Genomic DNA, 18,475 nt, shown 5'->3' with positions numbered 1-18,475 from the left:
AGTATATTATCTAGCAGTTTTATAATCAAGATTGTTTTTATTACTGGAAATTATATAAGCTTGGACAAGGATAACATTCAACATTATCAACTGGAAGGCACCAGAGTTATGATTTCTAGGCACAAGTTGTAATTGGATTGGAAGGCAAAGTTCAAGAAAACAGTAATACTCTTGTGTATTAACAGAAGGCCTGTTCTGCTCTGTAGTGCACTACCCAAGGCCATTTCCTTCCTTAATATTAAAATTCTAATCAGCCTTCATTTCATCTGCAAAAATTTATGACCTAGTCCATGTTCTGTGCATAGATTTAGAAACAAACAGACCTGGAATATGAGACCCAGCATGTTATAAATTCTCAATTCAACTATAAAAATCTATACGAGCACAGGGGAAGAATGTTTAACACACACTGAGTTCCCCACTGTGCCACATAGTGAATTATTGCCATGAACCCTGCAAATGTCTTAGTCTCTAAATACAGCTGTATTATTTCCAGATTTGATATTAAGATCCTAGATATCAAACCCTGAGGAAACTGGACCCACTGTAGAAGATATGAAAATTGAGAACTGTAACCACAAGAAGGAATTCTTCACAAATTTGCCTTCAGCACTGCTTTCCAAACTATGGGGCACTCGCTGCAAGCAATGTGCCTGTTTATTCTAAAGTGGTTTGTAAGAGCTGCCAGAAAACCTGAGCTTGTTCTCCTAAGCATTGCTGCAGTTCAAGTCAGTGCCTTTGGCAGGATCTGTGTTTGAGGATTTCCAGAATACTGGAAAGTAAGCTGCTGCTTCTAAACAGAGAAAATAGTTAGTTCACTCAAACCCTTAGCTGTTGGGGGTTTTTTTTGCTCCCAAGGAGACACCTCTGACTTGAGAATCATATCTCAAAATTAAGCCAACAGCAAAGACAAGGAAAAGGAAGTCTAGGAAACAGAACAAAAGAATGTTTACTCTGCAAGGTAAATCAGGGAAATGGCTATAAGGGCAGAATTACAAATCTAAATGCTTGAGTCTCCAAACAAAACATTAAAACATCAAGCTCACTCTTCAAAGAGCAGCAACAAACCCCGAAGACAACAAGTGTGAGGGTACGTGTCGTCTTCATGCCTCGACATAGCTCCAGAGTAGGTATTTATGTCAAAACAAATGGGTGGGCCACTGAGAACTGTGATGGGGCAAATCAACCACACCACTTCCTCCTTGTTGCAAAGTCCCATTCTTCTTTTCTGTCTCAACAACACGTTCTGCCCACCTCCAGCTTCTCCCTGCTCCAGCACTACACCATTCACCATCCCCTCCTCGAAGTCCCTTCTGCAATCCTTGCTCTCTGGTGGAAGCTGCACACCTTCAAATCAGTAACCTCTGTTACTGAGCACAGACTGGAAGGCAGCTCTGTGTCCCAGCAGCAGGTGAGTTGAGAGATAACCACGTGCCATCAGGCAGGTACCAGCACAAGAGGCAGGGCTGGCATCCCAGTGACTGGAGGTGGTGACATTCACACGGCTGCTGGCAGGAAAGTGCCCACAATCAACTCACCAGGGGCAAGCACATCCCTCCTGGGAGCTGGCTGGCCACACATGGTGCCTCGAGCTGTCAGCAGGTTACAGAAAGTGCTCTTTGGCCATCAGCTCTGCAGCTCTGACAGAGATGTGTGAAATGTCAGCTGTGTGTCTGTGTGTGAGTATAAAGTCAGGTCAGCCTATAAGGCTGGGACATTGCACAGTCTCATATGGGATGGATTAAATGTTAGGGTGCATAAATAATTGTCAATGACAATGTCAAAAAAAGAAGGGATGGTGATGTGCAAGAAACTTCTCCAGCTGGTGATGGAACCAGTGCTGAGGAATTCAGCCAAGTCCCTGGGCCACAGCACTGCCCCCAGACACCCACACCAGTTTGAAATCCAGAATGGCTCCACTGCCTTACACTAAACTCAGAACCAGTTTGTTGCAATACCCTGGGAGGGAGAGGAAATAGGAGGAGGAAAAGAAATCAGTCCACACAGGTTGGCAGGAAGTAGAATCGCCCAAAATCCATCATGTAAAATTGCATGTTAATTGTAAGGTAATTTTCAGTATTTGAATACAATTTCCTCTGCACTTTTCCACTCCACAAGACACACCTGACAATTAAAAGCAACTCTGTGGGTGCCCTCACACTGATCCACCTGCACGTTACCAGCACACAGGTGTTGATTTGCCAGACTTGGCATCCTGCAGATGCTGTTCCAGCAGGTGCTGCTGGGGCCACTTCTATTTCGGACTGCACAAGCAGTTCACTGACTGCTCTAAAATACATTTGGGAAAGCATCCCAGCTCTCAGACTTTGTTTAGTCTCTCTGAGCATCTAGGAAGAATTAAATAAGAAAATTTAAGAAATATCACTACAATAAAGCAGTTGTAGAAAGTGGAAGTTAAGAATGTAATTAGATTATAACATTTATAAACTTAAGCATAGAAAAGAATTCTAAAAATTAGAGCCTGTCAATGAATCTTCATTTATGTAGTAAGAAAAATCTCATAGGATATATTAGCAACTGAGACTGACCTTCAGTGGCTGGGTGCACAAGCAAACCCTCTTGGGTGATTTTTCACTTCTGCTGTGTCTCAATCTCTTCAATAAAAGGGTGGGTTTGCAAATGCTGGGGAATATTTGGGTTTTTGTGTATTTAACGGACTATAGACATGGCAAAAACTGTTTCTCTTTTTTTTTATTTTACACATCTAAAGCACACTATCAAGTATGTTTAGAAAGGACGTGGCACAGCTTTTATTCTGCCTGCTTACTCTAGATGAATTACTCTTAAAAAATAATTTACAAAACAACAAAAAAACCTATAAGGACATAAATTTCAACAGAAGACAAAATGCCAAAAATAACAAGGAGTTACAGGGTGCTGACACACACTTTACGTGTGAGCCTAGAACTGAAAAGTTTAGTCTCATATTAAAATGGACTAAATTAAGATTTCTGTAATGCAACAAGTTACAAAGAAAGACACTAAACTCTGACATTAATATTTACTGTTGTGGAGAGCAGACATACGGTAGTGAAGGCAGAATCTGCCACTTGGAAACCAGCTGAGTGACTTCAAACCTGGCACTTGTGCAAATCTGTGTGTTTATAATCTAACACAAAAATATTAATTGAGAAGCATATAAAGTTAGGCTTGTCAGCCTTAATATTTTCTGGTGATTTGAATGGGGCCAGAGAATAAGATAAGTATCTTTACAAATCCAGTTGGCTTTACTTCAAATGCAAAAGTTTCTAAGCTGCACAAGAACAGGAGCCCTGTAAAATCAAATTTTGGATGCAAAGCCAACCCAGTACTGCTCATCCTCTTGTACTCTGAATCCTGTCTGCAGCAACAGTTTTTTGTGAGCTCACTGTGCTCCCCTAAACTACTGAAAAACATACAATTATTTTTGTAAGAATTTGGGTGGGTTTTTTTGTATCAGAGCAATATTAATCTCAGGGACAATCTCTAATTATTGTATTTAAAACAAGTTTTGATTTTTTAAGTTTATACTAATGAAATATTTTCATTGGCACTGCTAAGTTAAAGATTACTGGAGCTTCCTTTGCAGCTTTTAGGGAGTTTTTTAATCAAGCTGCTCAGTATTCCCCATTTACCAGTGCAGATCAGCTTAATTTGTTTAGCAGCAAAAACTTGGAGCGAACAACGGTATTTTCAAAACAAATACATCAAGTTAAATTAAGCAGGGGCAGTTGTGGTTCGTCTGAATCATATGGCTCCAGATTTCAAATCTAAGCTAAGGAAATAGAGGTTATGACATCCTGCAGCTGCGACAAGTCGTGTTCATAAAGCAACATTAAATCAAGACCACTTGGCCAATTCAGGCAGTTGCTTGTGTGGAAGTGAAAGATCTCATGGGAACATTAAAAAAAAGAAAAGTTCTGGTGTCCCAGCCAAACCCCCCTTCCTTCACTTAATGCTACCAGGGACTAAGTTTCTTCAGAGCAAATGACCGTGGAAGGTTGTTGCCAAGTAATTGCTACTGATTTATTTACATCCAATAACAGGGAACAGGAATCAAACACTGAGTAAATTACAAATGGTCCTCCCATGCTACACAAATGCCAAGTGCCTGAGGCTGCCCCTGGGTACTCTGGTTTGCAGAAAGATCCTTTGGGTGATTTGATTCACCATAAGGCCATGAAAATGCTCACATCAGTGGCAGGGAGAAGCAGCTGGAGCTTCATCGAGGCAGTGGTGTGGGTGCTGCAAGTTAGGGGCACAGCTACACAGATAATGAAGTTTTCCTTCAGCAGGGAGTCTCAGGAAGGAAGAAGGGATTTGGTCTGGAAATGTTATTTTCTAGTCTCTTGTTTTGTAGCATTCATCACTGGAAGTAAGGCCAGGTGTGATGGAGCTCTGAGCAACTTGCTCTGCTGTGTCCACAACAGTGGGGCCCAAGTAAATTATCTTTAAGGTCTCTTAAAACCCAGGCAGTTTCTGGGATTCTATGATTTTAAGATCTATTTATTGGTGCAATAAATACTGGTAAAATACCTGAAAGTTGGCATTTTCAGTTAGAGCAGATGGAAAAAGTATTTTCCAAAATTTTGTCAGAAAGTACTGGTGGCTGAAACATTCACTGCTCCCCTGAGTACCAGGGAAAAAAGTCCCTGTAGCTTTTCCCTTTTTTCTTCCTTTTTTTTCCCCTTTTATTTTTTTAAGCAGGGAGGAAGCATGAAACAGTAGTACTGATTGAGACTTTCATGACACTATCTGGATGCCAGTGTCATGCTGTGTAAACATGTGGATCCATTAGACAATTGTTGGAAGCAGTGAATTCCAAATTTGATCTAGTGATAGGACTCCTGCTGTTTGGAAAAAAAATGGGGTTGCGAAACCACACAAGGAAAATGCTTCAGACTTCTTAAGGAAAAAAAAAAAAGGCAAAGCACAGCGTGAACAAGGATGTCCTGGATGGCCTGCAGATCCTGACACACAGAAAAAAACACCTGAGCTCTTGGCTTTATAACTTTGTACAACTTTGTCCAACCTGAAAGGATAAAAACATTTGCATAGAGAAAAATTCATGTCCATATGCAGAATACGAAATATCTTCCTTGCTGAAGGACAATCTCCAGCAGTGATTTATATCTCCTCGCACACTTCTTGTGCAAGCTCCTGTTGGAACTACAGCTGGAGCTCTCCAGTATTCCCAGCGATGCTGCCTGGGGAAGGGAGTGGTACTTAACTGCCTTCCTTTGGTTTGTGCTGGCAAAGCAGCACTTCTTGCTTTGTAGTACTTAATGGCCTAAAACACACGTTGAAATTAACTCCCTCATTAGCTACATAGCTGCTACTTCTTATCACTTTCATTTCTCTTAATTATAGCACTGCAAAATTTTATGTTCTGATTCAGAATTCTGCATGATTAATACAATACATGAATTATATTTGTTAGAATATAAAACACAGGCCTCATGAATAAAAGTATAATTACACATGACCTTTGAAATCATACTCCATTCTTTAAGCTATCTAGAAATAACTATGCTTATTCTGCCCATGCAACAATTTCATTTTAAACTGATTAACCAGCATTTTATTCCACTCAAGTTGACTACATTAAAACAAAAACCAGTGAGTTCAGCTCCCAGCAAAACTGCAAACCCACTTTAAGGCTGTCCCTACAGAACTTGTTATTCATCTCCACAGACTTATAGATGTGAAGAGCCCTGTGTACAGCTCAGCATTTCCATTATGATTCACGTTGTGATTTAATCTGAAACATTATTTACTACATAAAAGAAATTGTACTCCAACAGCAAGGATCAGAAAGCAAAAGAATCAATGCAGAAGGGCTACTGAGTAAGGAAGGAGGAAAGCAGTGAGTCAGTCCCACGTTATCCTGCAGCAGGTCAGCAGTAGCAGAGCTGCTCTTTGGAGGCTGCTGGGTGACCACAGAACCTTTCTCCAGCCCAGCCCTAAGAGCTCCATGGGCACACAGCAGTGGTCCTTGGAATGCAGATCTGAGCACTGCACCTTGCTGTGCGTATAAAGAAACTTGTGGAACTTTGCCAGCTGCATTCAACAATTCCCACGTCTAACTCTAGTTAGATACCCGTACCCACGTGGAGATGAGGCCACAGACACAACTAAAGCACTGGAGGACTGCATTACCCAGGGGGAGGCATCTCCTGCAGCCTGTGCTTACACAGCTGGAGCTCCCAGAGCTCCAGATGTGCCACAGCTGTGTCCAGGTGGGACTTCAGCAGTGACAGGCACCAGGAGAAGCTCTCCACAATCAGTTTCTGCTCTAAAGCACGGGGCAGCTGTCCCTCCACATCCCTGAATGTGACTTAAATTTGCATGGAAGTATGAACAGAACAGCTGCTCCTTCTTTGCATGGATTTGTGGCAGATTTATTTTTGTTGTGAGAAGTGAGGCCAGCCAGACTGTGATGAGCCAGCCACTACTGCAGGGTTTTACAGCCACCAGAGTTGGGGCTGGGCATTTCCACCTGTGTGGCACATCACAAAGTCATGTTAGCCATGGAAATCCCTTTCTCTCAAGACCAAGACCACATAAAAATAGTAACAGTTTGTCCTTCTATTTACTATTCTCCATCAAACTATGAAGCTAAAATTGCAAGCAAAATACTGGTTACACTGTTTGTTTTTCTTGGGCCCTTAAATGCCAACCACAAGATGTCAAACAGAGGGCAGAGAGAGGCCAAGGAGAGCAGGGGAGCTGGGGAGCCCTGACTGGAAAATGTGGTACTAACAGCCATAACTGGTGCTAACAGTAGACAAAAAGTGCATCAGAATGAGATCAGATCTTTTATAAACCAGCTCTGCATCTCTCAATAAAACTTTAATACAAAAAAGAATGAAGTGGCACAGGCAGCTATCTTTAAACATTTTTTCCCAGATTAAGTATTCTCCTTACCTCAAAATTCAGTCATAATTAAGTACCCTTGAACAAGTTAATCTTTCTTTTTAGGGGAGGACTCATCCACTCTTATTAAAGTTTGCCTTTCTCTACAAATATTACTGTTTAATCATTAATTTCAGCTCAAACCTCTTTAATTGCGTGCATATGTCTGTTTATATTTTTTTCCTACTGCAATACAAATGGAAATTAGTGCTTTACTTATTTTTTCTTCTCCTTTAAATAAGTTGCTTCTTATCTAAAGATATACCGAAATAGTGGTTACAAATTTTGAGTGGGCAGATATATTACACTCCTTATAATGCAATAAAATATAATTCTCTGTATAATTCTCTATGTAATTCTATTTCCCCACAGCATGCAAAGGAGCAAACACACTCAGTAAAGTGAATTATTGTGACATTGTGTGCCAAACCCACCACTTTTAACAGTAACAAACCAAAGTGACATTTATTGTGGTATCACATTACAGAACAAATATTTCATATCGAGACTGTTACATGTCAGTTTTAACCCACAAGCATGACATTTTTAATGAGGAGAAAGAAGTTATGGTTCTATTCTTAGATCAATCTACAGCTTTTATTTAGGGTCTTCAATTCACCTCACAAGTGTAAATAAAACCATCAGCCCACTGTGAGGCACTACAGCATCAAACACCATGAACAATTATCTTACAGATTTTCTAATCACTGGATGAAAACACTGAGTATTGTAAATGCTACACAGAGATGGTATGGGGAGCTGCAAGACAAAAAAATGAAAGTGATCTAGATTTACCAGATTTAAATAAATTTTGTTTTCATTTCTTTCAATCACCTAGAAGTAACTGTTTTACCTTTTCTTTTTTTTTTCCCTTTTCTCCTCCCAGTGGCTCCATCTCAGACTGCCATTCTCTTGGGCTGCACCTCATGTAAGTAGAGCTGTAGCAATACAGTGTGATTATTACTGTGCATGCTTATTTCATCAATGTAAAACTGTGTAAATATTTACCAAAAGTGGGACTTCTAGACCTGATATCGACTTCTGTAAAAAGGTACTGGATTACCAAGTCCTGACTGAAGACATAGCTAAGATAAATGATATTAACTTTGATTGGCCTTCTCAAAGATCACAAAGCTGCCACCTAAAGTCTCATAAAGTCACATTCAAGTTACTACATCTTTCTAAGTTTGTGAAATCTGGACTGTGTGGAAGTGCCCCGTCATCCTGGAGCACTCCAGGGCTCTTTGCCAGGCAGGGAAACCTCTGGAGAAACAGACTGGAGGCACATCAGAAGGTTTAATTGGCACCACTTCTGCAAACTGCTTCCCAAGCCATGTGAAGAAGGCATGGAGGCTGCAGTGCCTTCCTGGGAGAGCATCCTGGCAGTTCAGCTTGCCTTGGAGCCCACAGCCTTGGGAATGAGTGTCATTAACGAGGGCTGAGCAGGGAAAAGGCAAAGCCAAAGCCAAGCTCCTGTTGGCTCAGCAGAGAAAATGCACCTTTAGGAAAGACTGCTAATCCAAACTTTATCTGTCGAGATGTAAAGGACAGGCAGAAAACTTCATCTTGTCTTCTTCAGGAGGCCAATTAATTCCATTCAAGTGAGCACTGATGGTGCAAATGACCAATACTCTGAGGAGATATTTGCACCCAACAAAAGAACATTCTTGGGTACCAAGGGTGGCACCTACTCAGTGTGGAGAGGAACTGGGCACTTGTACAGCCCAGTCTAATGAGCAAAGGATGAGAAGCCAGGAATTATTTAATGTTAATTCCAGCTCTCCAGTACCAGCTGCTGTTCTGTTACTCTCAGCAGGTCACCTCATCTTTTTCATATCCTCCTATGTACAATAAACATTTTGGTGCCCAGTGTCCAACTCCCAATTTAACATTCTAGTTAAATGCACTGCCTCCCTTTACTTTGACAAAGTACAGTCAGCATCAATAGTAATACTTCTTAAAAATATCCTTCCAACTATTGTGAAACAGGAGCTCACTGTTTATGGAGTACTTATTTTTTATGTCAGTTTACCATAGGGCCTCTTTAGCCACAGGCTTACAGCTGGAGGCCCCAAGGCATTTTTTGGGAGTGGAAACTTTTTGAGTTCAGCTCTTAACAAATTTCCAGCCTGCAGTATGTTTTTCATTAGTCTACATGGTGTTATAATAAATGATGCACTTCCTCTTTCATTTTATGATTTTTTTCTTTAAACATGCAACAATTTTTCTGTGTCTGTTTTTTATTACTTTCAATATACTCAACCACACTAATCTTAGAGACTGTGTATAAAAACAGAAAGGATATATTGAATAAGATATCAGCTACAGCAAGATAACCTTTTAAGGTTAAATTCTTCACTGAAGGCCAGTCATAAACCCATTACATGCATGCAGCTCCATGGGCAACCACTCTTTTAGAGGCTATGTTAAAAAAAAAATCTGTTAGCCTAAAACCTAGAGTCAGTGTAGAAAAGGCTTCTCCAACATACTCACCTGCAAGATACTCAGCTACAAAAGTCTGATCCCACTGGCAAGTCTCCACTACACATCCCACTGTATGTGTGTGCCTGCTTTAAATATATTTTATATATAGTTGATACACACATTTTTTTTAAGACAGCCTTCCTTCTATATTTTTCCCTCTCTCCGTAATTTTTAATAAGAATGTATTCCTGGGGGCTGACAGCACCAGGAAATCCAGGCTATGCCAACAAGAAGAGATTCCAGTCAAACATCATCATGTCTGGCATACTGTGTTTCATTTACAAATCTTTGATTTCTAAATGAATGGCAGTTCAAAGTACACATGAAACACAGATACTTTCTGCTTATGTACATAGAGATTGTTAGAGATTAAACCACTTTTAATTAAAGACTTAAGCAGGTGTCAGTTCATGGTACTCTCTGAATTTGGTTTAAGATGTATGTTCCAAAGTTACCCAGCAGCACGTTAAATACAAGCGGAATCAAAGAGACTTTCCTAAACAAAGCCAAGAAAAGCTACTTTTTAGGAGGGTTTGAAGTTTGCTGCTACTGATCTGTCATTTATGGAACGTCACATACTTACTTGGGAAGCATTTTAGAACACTTAAAAAATAAACAAACCCCCAGCAAACAGCCCCATGAGACAGAGCCCCGGGCCACACAAGATGTATTAATTTCAGTGGGGTTTTGCTGTGCCTCTGTTTATGCATCTAACTACCCAGAGTTAATTTGCAGTATCAAGGCCTGAACCAGATAATTTAAGAGCATTCTGGACTCAAATAACAAGAGTTTAAACATGGAAATGGAACTGCTTCCAAGTAATTTTTCTCTATGTCATACTTCAGAGTGAAAGCAATATGAAGGGCACCCTGTTTCTCTATTACTCCAAGATTCTTCATTTCTTTTTTTAAAGGAAAATCCAAAGATTAATTTAAAGCCATCTGATGAAAATACCTTAATATTTACTTTCATATTTTGTTGTAATATATAGTGAATTCAAGCGATTTCAAAAGTTATCCTGGATGCTTCTCATTTCAAGATGTTAAATATTGGCTCTCAGAAATTTCCATTACACATTGTCTGACAATATTTGCTGCTCTGGAGTACATGAACTGACTTTTAATTCTTACAGAGGTAATGATAATAAAGTTTGTAGAAGTTGGGCACAGTTGTAATTTTAGAATTTCATATTTATTGCAAGTCCCTCCTTTCCAGGTCTATAAAGTAAGTGTAAAAAATGGTTAGAACTGCCAAATGTATAAATTCTCTCAATCCTTTCATCAGTTATAGCTATTCTCAGACTGGTCTCCTAATCACCCTTTAAAAATGAGGGCACCAGGACATCTTGGCAGCTGACACCTGAGGACAGTAAAGGAGCACACCTGTAATCCTGGGATTTTATAACTAGTGAATCACAAACTGAAGTCCCAAACCCAAGAGCAGGACATTACAGAGCTGGGGGAAGGAAGCAGCGAGGGAGGCAGAGCCAGGATCCACCAGCTGCCAGTCGGGGGATGCAGGACAGGCAGGGACAAAGACCAGAACAAAGGCTGCTGACCAGCCAGCGCTGTCATCTGCAGCAGTGAAGTACCAGCCTACATCCCAAATCTGCTTTATGGCAGGCACAGCACAGCTGAAAAGGCAGAGTTTAAAAGTGGCACAGGATGGTTAACATAAAAGCACAATTTCTGCAACTTCAACTAATCCCAAAGAGAAGACTGAGCACTCTTGTATAAACCAGCTTTCCTTTTTGCAGTTACCTTCCCCTACTTTAATTTATTACAATATTGCGTACAGAGAAATCTGAAAAATAAAAAATGGTAGAAACAAAGATTTGTTTGACTGCTTCGGTAATAAGGCCGAAATCTGGAACAACCATGAAGGCACAAATTACAAAATATCCACCAGTGCAACCAAGAGTTACACATGGCTCCTGAATTTTATCAAATTGCCTGCAAACAGTGTAAGGAATCTCCATTAGCCAGGAAGGAAAAACGCCTAAATTCAGGTGAGATTCTTTTGTGCAGTTATGGCATGCACAGGTTACAAAGTGGGGCTTTGTATGGCTGCTCCACCTCCAGCTTTATTTGCTGGGAGCTGGTTATGTAACTAACACAAAAGAAAATAACCATTTCTGGGTTGTTTTCCTTTGCAAGCCCTGGGCTGCCAGGAGGAACTGAGAGAATTCAAAAGCAGCTTCCCTTCTGTTGCTCTTTTGGGTGTTTCTCTTTGAAGTGGCACCCTGAGTGGCTGCTCATTCACCAGTTTTGTAGGTAGCCTTTAAAGCAATGCTTTCCACCCTTCAAGCTTAAGTACAGAAACATACAATTAATTAAGCCAAGTTAGTGGTGTTATTATTTCAGCCTTTTATTTCTACTTGGTGTCAGACTCTTAAGACGAAAGGACTCTTTGTAGTAGGATTTCAGACACTCTGGGGAAAATTATGAACTTTAAGACTGATCTGATCTGGTTCGTGCAACACAGGAACAATCTAAGGAAACCATTTAGCTGCTGCTTAAAGGAAAATTAATTCTAAAATCCAGAAACAGAGTCAAACTTTGCAGAGTTACTGTGCTGTATTTAACTGATGATTTAACCCTTTGTTTTGACATACTCTTTTTTAATCACTTTTTCTCCATCAAAAGAAGACTCAGCATAAAATATGGAATTAATGCAACGTAGATTTCCTGGCTAGGAAATCTTTGGTAACAGATAAATGAACCACTAACATGCCAAATGGCTCTAGTGCAACCAAAATTGCATCTACTGCTGCTTATAACTGTAGTGGCCAAACACCACATTACTGTTTTCCAAATATTTTCCTGGTGTGAAATGTTTGTAAACCAATCTCTTGCACTGGTGCCAAACTCCAGGAACATTCTCCAGGATGGTTTTAGTCCTTAAATTAAAAAAAAAAAAAATCCCACATTATTAAGAATTACTAGGGAGAAAAGATCTCAGTGAATCCATCTTACCATAATGGCTCACTCCCATTTCCACACACTGTGTATGTTGTTTATTTTCATTCTTTGAGCATGGGATTTTATAGCCATAATTATCTCATTTTCTCATAGTACAAACAGTCCAATTTTCATTCATTAAGGTCAACATTTTCATTGTATTCTTCCTCTGTTTTTTTCTTCCCTTTAAAATTTGCTATGAACAATAAATAGAATAGATTTATGCCTCAAAATACCTCTTGGGGTAGAGATTTATTCATAAATTGTTTTTTCACATGAGTATAGATCAAAAGTGGCAATAGTAAAATGAACAGCTAGAAGAAATTATGTTTTTTAACTCCTCAATCTTCATCCTCATCTTCAAAGATTTTTTGTGCAACAATTTTCTCCAAAATCTGGAAGGCTTCAAGAAGTAATGTGCAGTCAAGCAGATTTTAGAAGCTGGTAGCACTTCATGGTCAGCTGACTGTGAAATCCTACTCACTGCCACAGTCTAGAGCTTGCAAACTTTGTGCTTTACAACTTTTTTAAAGGGTTGAAGGGTGGCGAGACCAGAGCCAAGCATTTATTAAGGAAGACAGTAATACCCTGGACTTTTCCCTTTCCTTGTGCTTTCTCTTGTGCTGCAAAGTGAGCTGTAGTGCCTTCAGCCTGTCCTGTAAGCGTCACAAAACACACCAGAGGGTTAAAGCCCTTCCTCCCTCCCCACCACCTGAGGTCTGCAAAGGAAAGAGCTGCTGCAAGCCTGGTAACAGGAAAAGGTCAGGAGCTGTGTATTATATCCTGTATGTTTGGATTAGCCCACAATAGCTAAATAAACTGATCTGATGTCTAATGACATTTTCAAACAGTAGCTAATAAAATTAGCCAAAGTATGCAGAGACAAAAGATGTGCACAGACACACCAAAGAACATCTCTGATACATCCACACAAGCAGTGGCCTAATGGAATTTCAGCAGTTTGGCCGCACCAATCAGGGTCAAATATAAAGGAATTCAAGTTAAAAACCTGCTGAGAAAAGACAGATACTCCTGCCTTGCCCATTATTACCACTCCTACTGATACGCAGTTATCAGGTTTTTGGCACAGAACCATGTTTTTGAAACAGAATCATGGTCTTTTCGAAATAAAACAAAAGGTATGCTACTGACATGAACCACAAGCTTGGAATACTTTGGGAGAGCTTCTATGAATTAGCAGGGTTAGCAGGTCTGAGGGATTTTCACTAAGAATCACACGAGGATGCTGGGTCCCATCAGCAGAGGAAGGAGCTGTGCTGGAGGAGGTTCCCACTGCTGTCATGATGGAGCTGGCACAAGCAGGGTGACCCTGAGCTGCCTCAGTGCACTGCAGTGCCCCTCAGAATGAGCTCCTCTCTTGTCCCACCTGGACACCAAGCAGGTGCCACTCGCTTTCTGGTGGCCCTCAGCAGAAAAGAGGCTGTGCCAGGGCTGTGACACATCCAGCTTCCACAGGCAGTTTCACCAGAGCTCATCTGGAACAGCCCTCAGGGAGAGCTGGGTGAATTCCTCAAACCAGAGACACTGGTTCTGAGGAATGAATGTATGATTAATGGGGTTGCAGCACTGGTACAGCTGTGGTCGCCTTTTTAAAGCTTTCCATCAAAGTTCTTGCAACCTGAAATACTGTAGCAGATGAAAAATGAAAGAGACTCAAAGCTGTGCCCATATAAAAGGCAGCGCTAAAGCAACTAATCTAAAATGTGCAAATAAGTCTTGCTTACCTCAGCTGATTTGCACATGCACTTTCATTTTTTTATGTAATTACCAAAGCATTTTCAGACTTGTTATGACCAAATATGAACTTGCTGAATATTCACACTAAGATGAAACACAAATAAACAGTCTTGAATGAATCCCATTAATACTACACCTTGCTTTACACTTAAAACAGTAACTGAAAATGAGAAGGAATGTCAGTGGGGATTGGTTTCATTCTGTGCAATGAACCAGATCTTTGCTCAGAGTCACTCTAAAATGAACCACCAATGCTTGCTTCCTTTGAAGGCACCAGCTTAAGATAAAAGTATACTGAGGAATATTTGTGATAATCCTTTAGATGAATAACCACTCTTTATAGACACTCCGCACATGGGTATGAAGGGTTGAAACACACACACTAATTCACTAATATTATAGTGATGCTCCAATGAAACCACTTCAGCTCATAAAAATAATGCTCTGGCAACCACAGTCCTGAACAACTACTTTCACTTTAACCTTGTGATTTGTTTAATCCACCTGAATCACTGGCTCTGCCTAAGTTACTGCACAGAGCACTCCTGGAAGATGAGCTTCTAAAAGTCATTTTCATGTAGAACAAAATTGAACAGAACTTTGGCTTTGGTCTTATTTAACTTCTCTAAGTAAAAAATACTACTATAATTGTCTATCAGTTAGACGTAGCAGCATGTTATAGACATCAGCACCTTAAACATAAAATGACTTAAACATCTGAATCACTACAGATTATCCTGTAAACAAAAACCTGCACTGTTTATATCCCATTTTCATATTAACAAAGTTACCTGTAATTATGAATTTCAGGGCTGTGCATTAACTTTATAGAACCATCAGCCATGAGATACATAACTGGGGTAAGATGGACAGGGAACTGCCATATTTAATTCAGTGCATGAATCAACCCAAAAGCATTCAACAGTACACTGCATCTGAAAATAAATCTTGTGAGGAGACCTCCAAGGCTTCTGTGATCCCTGCTGCTTAGTGGTGACAAAAAAACCCCTGCATTATGTTCTCTCTGTGTGTTTAATGCTCACACCAGACACCTGTCCAGCTGAACCTCTATCATGAGCACAGCAAAAATATCTGGCTTGTGCTTAAAAGTGTTTTAGGTCTGGGCTAATTTACCTGGCAGGTCACAGAAGAGGCTCCACCTTCACTGAGGTTTGTGCTTGCTGACTTCACAATGAGGCAGAGTCAAAAAATAAGTCACTAAAGTAAGCCTCAACATTTCCCTCTGTCTCCTGGCAGATGCGTGGCCAGGACCAAGCCTCAGCACAAAGCCCCATCCATAGATCTGCCCACGGATCCTTCATTCATTTTAGGGTTAATCTCCTTTATGACTGATAAGTAGAACCGTATCTTAAACTTTACTGCTCTGGGGAGGCCATAAAACATAAGAAATATCTGGAGAAGTTCTATAAGTATGGGTATTGTTGATATGTGCTCTATGGTCAAAGCACAGAAATTTCCTCTGTCCCACAAGTTCCCCAAGTAGCTCTAGGTGATCAACTACCACTTGTTACTACAAGCTGTAGTTAACACAGCATCACTGTGTCAGGGATTCCGTATCTCCACACTCAAACAAACCTTGCAGAAAGTGTGCTGGACAAACCCAGCCAGGAAAATGGAAAAAGTATTAGGTTATGGGCACTGCAGCCTGAAAGAAGTGATGGACTGGCAGGGCCTATGAGAGCAAGCAGTTGCCTCTATAAAAGCAGGAGAGCAGCAGACTCGAAGGAGCCACGTTATTACCTCCTGCTCTCCCTGGAGACCAAAGGAGTGCTATTCCATCTCCCAGTCTCTGCATTTTTTCCCTGCAAGAAGCTGATACACTAAAGTTTATGAGGTCTGAATTTCAAAAGGAAAACACACTTCCCCTTCAATTCCATGCCCAACTGTCACTGGTATTATCAAATATAAATCAACAGCACAGCTTGGGTTTTCTTCTCTGTGTTTCAAAATACAAACCATACATAACGGCTTAACCAAATGAGTGATAAGTATGAAATATTACAAACCATAAAAAAAGGAAAAGTAATAATCCTGGGCTGCCCCATACTGTCTCCTCAAAGAAATATTACTTCAGAGATTAAAGAAGTCCTTGTTTATTTAACAATTTGACCAATCTCCAGCAATAGAAAATCTAATGGAAAATACTTAGAAGGGACCTACAAGCAGAGCTGCTGTGTGATAGACATTGTAAATAGAGACTTGGGGGGGTTAACTTTAATATAAACAATAGAAACTTAGCCAAAGGGAATAAAAAATTACTGAACTAAACAAATACTTAAGTCATAAATACCAACACTCAGAAAGTTCTCAGGTGTTAACCTTAGAGCCTATCTCAGAGTCCTGTTGTGAAGTTTTAGCTTCTAAGAAACTGCAAAATTAAAAACAAGCAACTAATGGTATAAAATAACAAAACACATTTATATTACATACACTAAAGAAGATTCACATGCTAACATGACAAACAAGTTCTTCATTCATTTTATGGGCCAACTCCTTTATGGTGTTAAGTAAAATCATGTATTAAACTTCACTTCTTTGGGGAGGAAGGAAAACACATAAATTATTTCTCCATCGCAGTTTAAAAAGGCAAATTATTTAAGGACTATTTGTATTCAAGCTAAATAGACGGAATCATGATGTTACAGGTTTTTTATTCAAATGCAAAGAATTTACATTTACCTTCCACCTCATTAAAGTCAGATGATAGAGCAGCACAATTTTCCTTACATGATTTTTTTCCCCCCAATTAAAACGTTTCTTCTGAATGCTTAAAAGAATTCTGAGGTTTACAGTTTTTTTAAAGCTCACATTGACTTTTTTTCAAGCCTAATGTTGGTTACTGTCTAAATCTCCAGAGGCCAAGTGGATGTTGCAGGGTTTTGGTAACAGCATTGTGTTTCTGAGGTGGGGGGATGTGACTCCGGGCATACCCAGCTGTGATGAGCAGCTCTGAAGAAAATCACATCTCACTAACAGAATATTTTTGTCAGCTCGGCTCATTCTGGCCATGGCTCTGTTAATGTACACAGAGTAGCAGCTCTGATGGTCAGATTCTTTTCTTGTACCAAAGCTGGGTTTGATGCAGCCGCTGTTTGTCTCCCGTTATGTAACAACACCAAAGGCTGAACCGCAGCGTGTCCTTTCCCTTTGTCCTTTCCAAAAAAAGACCTCTCCAAACCCTTTCACAACCAGGGGCAGGGTACACAGCACCGTGCCTAGGGCAGGATCAGGCCCTGGTTCTGCCAGAGCTCCAACGAGAGCGTGTGGTGCAGCTTAGGGGATTATGAGCACGTATGTGCAGGGCAGTCTCATGTGCCCACAGTGTCCAGTGCCACGCCAAGCACTGCGGCCACAGCGGCTCCAGGGGTTCCTGTGCCCCAGAAATGAGACACTGCGCTCTCTGCTGAGCTCACCCACACAAGGGCCTGGCTCGAGGGGCAAAATGTTCCTGCCAGCCATCAAGGGACAGCGAGGCAGTGCCTCCCAGGTGAGATTTTAAGCGGTTCTCCTTTTAGATTGGTTTCGGTTTTTAAGAGCCTAGAAAAAATTTACATAAATGCATCTAAGCCTTGCATCAGTAGAAATTAATAGTGCCGTCATTAGAAAACAATGTTTGGGTTTTAGATAACAGTTCTTTAGGGAAAACATCATTGTTTGAATTTGTCGCACTCCCACTTTTATCTGGTTGGCCAAAACAAAGTTATAGTTGCTTTTCTAGTGCATATCAATTTTCATGCACATTAGGCTAGATTTCTCACTGTTTCTTTAGGCAATAACTATGTGCTTAAATTTTTTTTCTTATTGCTCTGAATATATAAGATCCCTAAGTTTCTGTATATTAAATCTAGAAGTATTATAGAAGAGAAGTATAGCAGAGGAATTGATCAAAAGTTAATCCAATTAGTCTTTAGGAGAGAAAAAAGTTCTCAGTGCAAGTGAGATCCTTATGAGTCTTTTATTCATAGGATAGTAATAAAAATGCAGCAAACCATACTGTGAAATATTACTGCAAAGCAGATACACACAGCGGTAACTAATTAACTAATTAATCACAATTAAGTTGCATTTTCATTTATATTATAAGAGAAGGTGAGCCAAAGGCAAACTTCAAAGCACCAAAAATTTCCTAACTGCTTTCCACAGAAGCTTTGAATAAGCAGAATGACTGCTGTCCTTTTAGCCTCCATAAGCATTTTTAACTACACTAAGCACTGTGATTTTTGCAAATCTGTTTTCTACTGTATGTAGCAAAACACCTACCTTCCCTTAGGGTTCTGTCAGCTGAGCTTAACTTTGTTCTGATAGAAATGCTAAAGCAGCATAAAAGGCAGCACCCT

The 18,475-nt window shown here is 40.2% G+C and overlaps 1 protein-coding gene across 2 annotated transcripts in view; it reads left to right on the top strand.

Annotated features, from left to right (window-relative positions):
- GPR146 (G protein-coupled receptor 146) overlaps positions 1-18,475 on the top strand; it is a 48,829-nt gene that overhangs the window by 14,094 nt on the left and 16,260 nt on the right. The window contains exon 2 of one of the 2 annotated variants that reach the window (XM_039731930.1): positions 7,802-7,843. The gene's annotated coding sequence lies outside the window, so the exon portion shown is untranslated. Of the gene's footprint in view, positions 1-7,801; positions 7,844-17,401; positions 17,626-18,475 lie in introns of those variants that run through there. The other variant, XM_039731932.1, reaches the window with a different exon arrangement.

This window comes from Passer montanus, unplaced genomic scaffold (genome assembly GCF_014805655.1).
Source record: "Passer montanus isolate IOZ18808 unplaced genomic scaffold, ASM1480565v1 scaffold8, whole genome shotgun sequence".
Classification (NCBI taxonomy): domain Eukaryota; kingdom Metazoa; phylum Chordata; class Aves; order Passeriformes; family Passeridae; genus Passer; species Passer montanus.
This window is presented reverse-complemented; position numbering and strand designations above follow the sequence as displayed.